The following is a 10,402-nucleotide window of genomic DNA, read 5'->3' as shown; positions in this document are numbered from 1 at the left end:
TCCGACCACGGCGGCTGTTTTTCGATGGCGGCGAAAAGCAAGGCGCCCGTGTGCTGTGCGATGTCAGTGCACGTTAAAGAACCCCAGGTGGTCGAAATTTCAGGAGTCCACCACTACGGCGTCTCTCGTAGCCTGAGTCGCTTTGAGACGACCCGCCGTATAAAACAAGGAAGAATTTCTGAGAATGATGTGCAGTTACATATCCATCTTCGGGCAAGTTAAAATTGTAACCGCGTGTTGGCTGTTTATATAGACCAAATAACGTCTTAAACGTGCCAATTCGACCAAGGTAGGAACAGCTATATTTATAAGCAGCCACCATCGATTAAAATGGGGTCGCTTTTATGAATGCCGGCTTACACTAACCAGAAAATGCTTTTGCCTTGTACGACGCTCCCTTATTTTCCGCAAAAAAAAAAAAAATAAAAAAAAAAATAAATAAATAAAACAATGTGGTCTCGGTAGATAACATACACAATTTGGTCTACTTTATATAATCTCATGCGTTTTATTTCGACCTCCTAAAAATAAACAACAAAGTAGCAGTTTGTTCGAATTTTATGTAATCACCTTCATAGTGATTGTGACTGTAACACACTTTAGTCATAGAGATGAGGACTATAGTTGTCTCGGACTATAACATTAAGTGTTATAGCTTGATATGTGAAGTGCGGTTGGTGAAATAAATTTGCTAAATCTCCATAAAATCGTGCAGCTCTGATGCGGTAACCATAACGAAGCGGGAAGTCAAGCTCTCCCATTAACCGGCAGCCAAGGCTCAGGTGAGTAAAGAACGAGCGATGGACTCGAGATAAAATTGCTTACATCGCGAGATCAGCGGACCCGGCCAGGCAGAAGATCGTCGTCAGTCGGGCCGCATACATCATGGACCAGTCAAAGCAGATTAGCGCTTGTCCTGTCTTCTCCTATGTCTGTGTCTGTGTTATTTGCGCTAGTCTTTTTATTAATGATTAGTCATGGACCAACATCACATGAACGTTTAGATCGCGAGTGGGGTGTGCGGAGATCCGGAGACGTATGTGCCTGAAATTCTTCGTGAAATAAAGTTTTTTTCCCCTCCTCCTTACATCGCGAAACCTTTTTCGCGGGGAGGAAGGGCGTGATGACGTCGACACCGCATCTCCAGCTGCACTCCATATGAAACACAGCATCACACACGCAATATTTGCTAAATCTGGAATCATATACAAGGTCAAGCGGACGCGACCCGCGTATATTTGTCAAGAAGGACAAGGAAAACGCTGTCTAAGCAATGTAAGGGAGGCCGGTGTTGAAATTCTATGACGGCACGGGACGAGTCTTGTACTCCAAACGAACAGATTCCCCCTTCTCGTACTCAGTGAAATTCTAGCGAGAAGAATCCTGCTTCTTCAACCATTCGAAAATGGGAATTGCGACGAAATAAGAAGACTTGAGAACCGAGCCTGTTCAAGAACCTAAAGAACAGGGAAATACCGAATTCCTCATCTATGGTCGGCGAGTAAGAGCGTTGAAGGCGAGGAACTTGGAGAATTCTTTCCGTGAAAGGCTTGCAGTGTCTGTCGCTCATCTCCCTAGACTGGCAACGATGTATGTACACTCGTAAGTTGCGCTGTCAGCCCTTTCTTTTTACTCCGTATCTGAATCCCCCTCATTTGTGGGTGCGCGCGTGTCGTCCCGCTTGGAGACAAAACATTTCTTTTGAGTCCATCGGGGACATCTGACGACAACCGTGGTCCGATGTCTGACCCCCCTCGCGCGTATTCTTTCTTTCTGTTCTTCCTCAGTTCTTCTTTCTTCTGGTTTCGCCAAAGGGCTTCCTACGCACGACGTACTACCACCCCCTTTCAGTTCGGCTTCTTTGCGCGTCTCTCCAAGACAGAGCCTCCTCCTGGTCTGCTCGCTTTTTCCAGGAAGAACAAACCGAGCGCTTTGTAGCACGCTGTCCTCCCGCTCCCCTGAACTGCTAGTCCGCCCCCGCGGTTCCAGCAGGGATAAACGCAAAGAAAAAAACGGCCCTAAAAACACGCGCATATAGAGCGCACACAGAAAGGGAGACCTCTGTGGGGTCGAGCCGCGCCACTTTTCAGTTTGGGTTCTTGCTTAAACGCAGACTCTGCATGCCTGTCTTCGACGCGCGGCAAAGTCTTCAATTCGCAGACCTCGTTTCTTGCTTTGTTTTTGTCCTTTTTGTTTTAAAGCTTCTTTTTTAGCGCGCATCAGTCGATTCGGCCTGTGTGAGCGGGCACATGTCGCACACATGTGCGGTTCGCAGTGTGTTACCCCCCGCGCGTATACACTACAGAAAACCCTCGGAGTACGAAGCCGAAGAACCCCGCGTCGGCATGCGTTCGGCCTGTGGGTAAAAGGAGGAAGAAAGGGAGACGCCACATTTCCTCCTCTCTCTCAAGAGACTCGTTTTTAGAGGCCAACAGGGCATGCGATGTAACGTGCGACCCAAACAGCGCAGAGAAAGTTCAACTCGAGTCTTGTTGACGGCCAAAGCGGTGTTGCGCTAAATGTGCAGGGAAAGAGTTGCATAGGAGAAAAGGGGCAAAGGGGAGAGAGGAAAGGACTTGGTCATTCGGGAAAGAGTGCCCGGCTCTTCCAGCAGTGCAATCAATGTTTGACTCCCTTGTGGTAACCGCATGCGGCGACAATCCGTGGTGATCTGTCGCGCGATGCCGCCGCCAACGCCTGTCGGCGCTGGTGCACACTGCACGGAGCGACAGGATTCGGCGACAGAGGTGCTTTTTCAGCGTTGCTTTGTTACCACTGCCTCGTCGTTCGGTCAGAAGGAGTAGTTACCCTATATTCCGTTTCCAACACTAAACAGCCTGAAGTATGATAAAACGTTGATGAAATGTTTGCTCGCGTTAAAAAAAAAAAAAAAAAAAAAAAAAGAAAAAAGAAAAAGGTCACAGCGCAGCGGTGCACTACTACGCTGCGATGCAGTCTTGCATTGCAAGCAGTGACTTTCTGCTGATTCTTTCGAAAATTAACAATATCTAGCCACACTGTAGCCTTTTTGTTTTAATTTTGCTACCCTACCAAGCTTTTACTGAATTGTCTCAATGCTCTAATATATGCACGGATGAGACGAAGTGAGCGTCTGCAGGTTCTTCGCTCAAACTGGACTAGGAAAACAAACTTTGCTCGCAAAATAAAAGCCAGAACCGAAGTTGAGTACCCCACAGCCTTTTGCGATTGGCCGCCTCACGAGCTGCTTCCTGGCGACACGCGATATTTTCTAAAAACCCAGAAACTGAGCGACAAGGGACGAGTGGCAGTGCTTTGGCGGCCCTCGCAGCCCACCGCACGACGCCGTCGCGCGGCGGGTCGTCGCGAATTGTCGCCTCATGCGGTTAGCGCTTAAGTGCGAGGCCTACAGGCATATTCAAAAAAGAGGTATATAGACAGGTTGACATCTCTTACCACTATGAAAAGTTAAATACCGATCCGACAGAACAGTTCAGTGAAGTCATCCTGAATAAAACAGGAGATCTATTCGCCAGGGAACTAATTACCGAGATTGACTACTAATTTCTTATAAGCCATCAAACAAGCAAGCGGGTCGATTTCACCTACGGCCCAAGATTCACAAGATTCCCGCAGAAGCATTGTTTACTACAGACATACCAGGAAGATCAATTGTTTCTAGCAATAATACGCCCACAGAAAACCTCTCAACATTTTTAAATCACCACCTACAGACTTCCCAACACAGCTTTCATCGTTTGTGCAGGACGCACCTCACTTTCTCCGAATAATTGAGCGTATTAATAGCAGGACCGTTCTTGCAGATGACTGTATACTTGTCACACTTGACGTCACGGCAGTCTATATTCTTATCAATGAAGGTATCGACGCCCTCTCTCAAGTAATAATCAACCCCCCCCCCCTCCGCATGCCTCTGACGTTTATCTATCGCTCCTTAAATTAGTCCTAACTTTTTAGATTTCGAGTTAGATTCATCCTATTATTTCCAGATGTTTGGAACCAGCATGGGTACGTCATTCGCGCTGACTTACGCGAATATATTCATGGGAGTTCTAGAATCCAATATACTAAATTCATTTCGGGAAAAGCCACTAATATACCTTCGCTATATTGACGATATTTCCATGATATGTCAGCATGGATAAGAACCACTCCAGTCGTTCGTCTCGCATATAATAATGATAATCACACTAGCATTAAATTCACTTATCAGTCATCGCAATTAAAACTCGTCTTTCTCGGCACCACGGTGTCAGTGGAAAATGAAAAACTTAAAACGTCCTTGTACAGGAAGCCAGCGGCTCAGAAACAATACCTAGACATTGTGCGCAATATTTGTAGGATAGGCGACACGGCTTAGAAGAATATGTAGCGATGATGATGACTACCTAAACGAATTACAATAATTGAAAACAAAACTAATTCAAAGGAACTATCCCGGTGGCTCCCTTAATATGGCGCTCGAAAAAGCAAGCACATTAAACCGCAGCAATATGCTCACGAAACGACCAAAAGCCAACACTGAACGCCAGCCTTCTTTCGTAACTAAACGCTCCAATGCCTTCCAAACATAAACAATATTCTGCGAAAATACCACTCCATGCTAACGTGTAATGAACGCCTGAAGAAAATATTCCCGGAGGCACCAAGGGTAACATACAAACGTAACACAAACTTCAGAGACATTCTAGTACATTCTAAACTCGACAACAACCATTCAGCACAACCACATCCTTACTCTCGACCTATATAAGACGTGCAACCATGCATATAAAAGAGGACAGCACGGTTAAAAGTAATGCAAGCGATTTCACTTTTAACATAAAATAAGGCTTCAATTCTACATCTTCAAACGTTGGCTGTTTACCTTCCACAATGCTGCTTCTGTCATAAACAGTACATGTCAGAGACAGGGCAACCAATGAACACAAGACTTAAGGGCAGCTGCATCACTTTTCGAGAATTCTGTGATATTCAAGGATTGTAATCTCCATAAGCTGTCGGTAATGCTTGCAAGGTGTTTTTGTGCTACCATTAAAACTGATGACGTAGTCAACGAATAAAATTCCAGCTTCTCCTCAGAGCACTGAAGGACTGCGTAGAAGCTCGGTGGTGACATCACGGACAGTAATATTTCTTCCTTTCTTTATCTTCGCCCACATCCTGCGGTGCCTTTTCTAGTGCCACCAAACCATGTTTCTTGGCCTTAACTTTTGGTAGCCTTGTTTTTACTTCTTCAAACCAAGCCATTCTATGCAGGAAACATACCGGCACCGTCAATGACGTTATCCTCCCCCCCCCCCCCCCCCCCCCCCCCCCCCCGCGCCGCTGTGCGACGCGGAGAAGCCTGACAGGCAAAGCGGTTTTAATCGCTATTTGCGCCATTGTTTCAAATGTTACCGCGAAGATATTTCGCATACTTATCCTGGAAGCGGTAATCATTCGATTCATTCAAACTCATCAAAATCTTCAACCGGTGCATTTCCCCTTTAATGGCCATCGGGCAAACACAGGAAAAACCTCCCGAAAGCAGTTTCCCATCACTTCAATCAAAAAGACCATAAATTCCAAGAAAAAAAATTATATATTCTCGAGTCAGGCTTTAAATCTGCAAGGGACAAAATATAGAGAGGCATATCTAATACATAAATTTAGAACATTGGGACAAGCAGGAATAAATTTCTCTAAGGGAACGTTAGAATCCCTTCCCTCTGCATCATAACTATTCGGGAAAACAATCCCATATAGCGTTAACTGTACAGTTTATTCAGAGCACGTGTACACTCTATCGCCCCTCCAGAATGGTATAAGCTGCATTTGTTTCTCCAAACACATTTCTTTCTTATCACTTCCTAAGTTGAGTTGGCCCTTGAACGACGATTGTGTGCTTTTCAAGAAATAACTTCGATTATCGACCAAATCTATCTTAACTCCTCTCTTGCTAAGATTTTTGAATGGTGCGAAACGTAGGACGTGAAACTTAACACTGATAAAACCTTCGTTCTTCGCTTCTCTCGCAAAAAAGCTCCGTTTTCTTTTAAATCCAGGCTAGGTTCCTCACTTTTGTTGGAAGAGGCTACAAGTATTTGGGAGTCACGCTTACTAATACTTTATCATGCAATTTACACGTGGATAACATCTGATCTTCCACATTACGTAAACTATACTTTTTAAGACATCAGCTTAAAAATTACCCTTCTACGTAAAACTATACTTCCTTACAATTCACTAATTGGAACGAACCTTGCACATGCATGAGTTGTCTGGGATCCGTTTACTAAACAGAATATCACCCGTCTAGAAAAGGTGCAGAGAAAAGATGTAAGGTTTATTTACTCTAAATTTTATCCGTATGACTCACCCTCTAAAATAAGGCAGGTTAATAGTATATGTTGAACAGCGACGAAAAAAATTTGCGATTGTAATTTCCTCCCTGGCTTTAGAATTGAGATCTAGCTATATCACCTTCGAAAAAGTGGGATGAACCACTATGCGCAGCTGCTGATGGATGACGATGATGATGAACAACATTTATTGATAGGAAGAGAGATCTCCTGGAGGAAGCGACTGGATCCCCAAGCAGCTCTCGCGGCAACCGCAGCCGTCAGCGGCATCTTCCGTTAAGGAACCAGAGGCAATAAATGGGCAGTTTTATAGAATAGGCGTGTATAACGAGGCCCTGACTTGTATTGAGTACATCTTCCGTTAAAGAACCAAGGGCAATAAATGGGCAGTTTTATAGAATAGGCACATATAACGAGGCCCTGACTTGTATTGAGTACACCCGTCACCCTTTCGACGTTAGCGTTTTGCGCGTGCGCACGGGCGCCTTGCTATTTCTCTGTATCATAGCCAATAGCGTCATTATATTATCAAACTCACTGATACTAATGCCGAACAACAGAGGTGAAATCGTGCATCCCCTCAAAGCATCAGTGTGAAAAGCCAAGTCGATGCCATGTAGCTATAACCGGATGGAGCACCGGAGTAACGCCAAAAATTAATGTCCAAGTCCAAAAGGTCCGGGATTTTAATTCTTCTTCATCCTCGTCTTAAACAAACGCCGCTAACGAAGAGGAAATATGAAAGGTTGTGTTCGCGAACAGTATTGAAAGCAACTAGGTGGTGCTCAAAGTTTGTAAGGCTTCTCGATATTTTTATCACTGTTGAATAGAATTGCAGATAAATGATAACGCGGCAGTTATCAAAGGCATCCCGAACTGGATGTATCTTTACCAATGACAAATTTCACAATATAAAATATGCGCATCTTCATATATATATATCACGAAAAATCGGGAGAATTCGAGGTACAAAAACCAGAATTTATTGCATCGTAATAAATTTATTAACGGGGTGGCGCAGTGGTAAGACGCCCGACTACTGTGCCGGAGTTCCCGGGTTCGAACCCGACCTCGGCGGCTGCGTTTCGATGGAGGCGAAACGGAATGGCGTCCGTGTGCTGTGCGATGTCAGTGCACGTTAAAGAACCCCAGGTGGTCGAAATTTCCGGAGTCCTCCACTACGGCGTCTCTCATAGCCTTAGTCGCTTTGGGACGTTAAACCCCACAAAACCAAAACCAAAACCAACTAAACATCATTCACGATCCGTTTAAATCCAGTAGCCATTTCGTTGAATCCCACCATGGGCCATGCTGAATATCGATGCCACTGATCTGAAACTGCTTGAGGAAAAGAGGACGCCCGTTTGCAGTAACCTTCTGTGCAAAACCCGTTCAGCTGAAGCGACGCCCGATCGCTCGCAAAGTTCTGCAGGGTACACAGATTCCCAAAAAGTCCTTCAATCTCCATTTGTACAAATCCGCATAAACTGGCACACATCTGCTCGCGATGAAAGCGGTTAACGTCCTTCGTGTGCTCGCCGATCGTCGTCCCCTTCCCTAAAAGAGGCTGCCCACTGAGAAGCCGGTAGCCGATGTTTGCTAGTCCGGAGGTTGTGAGTGAGTCTGTGTTTACCTTGGACGATACGAGTGCTCTGGTCCTCGAGGTTTACGCTCAAGCAACACAGGAGTATGTGTATATATGCAGAAGGGAGGTGAAGCAGGAAAAGCTGGACCGCGAACATCTGTTCTCTCACTTCGAATACGAAAAGAAGAATGCTTAGTGTTCGATTTAAACGAAATAATACGTGGAAAAGAATGAAATTAATGGTCGCTATAATTGGAAGCAGTAATACATTTTTAACGATTTTAGTTTTTTTGAAGGAAGAGATTGCACCGATAATCACGCATCAAGCGGATCCTTTGCACGCAGTCTTGGTTCCGCACACACACAAAATTTCGCTGCTAGTCCGGAAGTCTTCCTCGATCAGGCAATCAAATTGCCGCTCGCTGATTCCCGTTTTTTTTTTTTTTTTTCACACTCCTCCTCTCTTGTGAATCCGTTTTCGATATCACAATGGCTCAGGCTTGGTCATCGCCAATGTCGCAGCACCGACGCCACTGATAGAATATTCCTTTCATTCTGTGAGGCAACCCTGTGAATTTAAAAACAAGGATACGAACAATATGCTTATGGACAACAAAATGCCTAACACGCATTTGCGCACCACAAAACGAGATGCCTGGCAAGCCGAGTATCGAGCGCAGAACCACAGGCAAACAACTCTTCTGCTGCATAGATCGAGCACTTTGAAGCAGATTGAGATACCAAAAGAGAGATTACGGTTTGCAAAAGGGCAGAGTGAGCAAGCAACCCCTGTGGCGCATAGCTTATTGGATTTTTGCCCACAAAGCATGCAGATAGAATTGGCGGTCCTCGACTCCTCATAGCATTGCACTATTTTCGGTGCCACATCAAGCTAATTACTTAACATTGTCTGCTTATTTATAGCTTCGCTTAAGTCTCCATTCAGTAAACCGAAAAAAGGAAGTTGCGATAGAGGACATCTCCTAAACCCACATTTTTTACGCCCGACTTTTTTCTTCTTCTTTTGAACTGTGCGCAAGACAGTGTACTGCACGTGAATCATGACTAGGAATGGACCTGCGCCACTGTACGTAATTTAAAATTGTTTTTTTTTTCTCATGAAATCTCGATACCTTTTGTAAATGCTTTCTTAAGATTTTTTCCGAATTAAAATGAACAAACCATATATACTGCCTTCCCTGTACGCCCGACGTGCCCTCAGCGCGTCACATGCACAGCCTACCTTCGAAAGTTGAAATCGAAGCTGAAACTTTATATGAAAAATTTTATTCTGATCATGGTGCAAATGTGAGTCCGGACTCATTCAAGATTGAGATCATGATCTGTACGTATAGGTCCGCACTCACAGAGAATCATGGTCAGAATATGAGTAGTCCTGTGCAGCGAACGCTCCGAAAAATCCATTGCAACCATTTTATACAGAAAAATATATAGAATGACGGGCTTTTTAGCGCGGTAGTTTTAAACACCCCGTTCTTGAGAAAATCTCGTCGGCGTTCTCGGAACTTAGAGCGAAACATAGCATGCCTCTAGCAGGTAGGAGTCGGCTGTTGACGTGGCTATGCAATGGCTTGTAGTCAGGTTCATTGTGTGACGTCACGCGCGAGCATCGTGGACATGACCGAGTGCATGACCGAGGTGCCAATTAAGACTTCGACATCGATATGGGAGCTTGCTATCGGAATCCAGCCATCGATTCATGCAAGACTATTTGATTACGAGTGAGTCATGCTGACTCAAGGCAGCACAGGCACAATTATGCGGCTTGACTAATGAATTGGGCATCTTCCGGCTCCATAGGGTGTGTGGAATAGAGGCCTAAATTAAATGGTTACGACTAACCGAGTTTCAAGGTGCCTGCACACGAACCAATATCCACAAGGAGACTATTAACCCTGTCGCGTCATACCCACAAAGGGGGAGTTAATTATGTGCCCCCCCCCCCCCCCCCAGAAAAAAAAAAGACAATTGCGTTGTAGCAAACCGCGCATTAATGCAAAGGGACCGAAGATCTCATTGGCGGCAGCTAAGTGTATACAGAGTATGGTCATATAAAAGTGCTGCATGGTTCTAATTTTAGCAGATCGCCACGGGACAGAACAGCGCTGCTATTCACGAGGCGCGCCAATAGTTCAGAATCCCTGCGACAGATTTTCCAGCTGCAGGGTTTCCATGTAAGGAGCACTGACGGCACATATCAAGCCGGTTTCTTTTTCCTTTTTTTTTTTTTTTCTTGGTACACATACTTCGCCTCCACCAAATTGCGGAGGCCGCGGCAGGGATACCGAACTTGCCTCAGAGTCGTCGTGGCGGGCAGAAAGATCAGCGCTTCTAACGCGTGTTAGAAGACATCAACTTCAAATATGTGTATATATAACACACATTGTATCTCAAATAGCCCTGTGGGCATATAGAAGCAACATAAGCTCACTTATCACAGAAATCACGAGAA

This window comes from Amblyomma maculatum, chromosome 10 (genome assembly GCF_055883805.1).
Source record: "Amblyomma maculatum isolate TAMU_Amacu chromosome 10, ASM5588380v1, whole genome shotgun sequence".
Classification (NCBI taxonomy): Eukaryota; Metazoa; Arthropoda; class Arachnida; order Ixodida; family Ixodidae; genus Amblyomma; species Amblyomma maculatum.
This window is presented reverse-complemented; position numbering follows the sequence as displayed.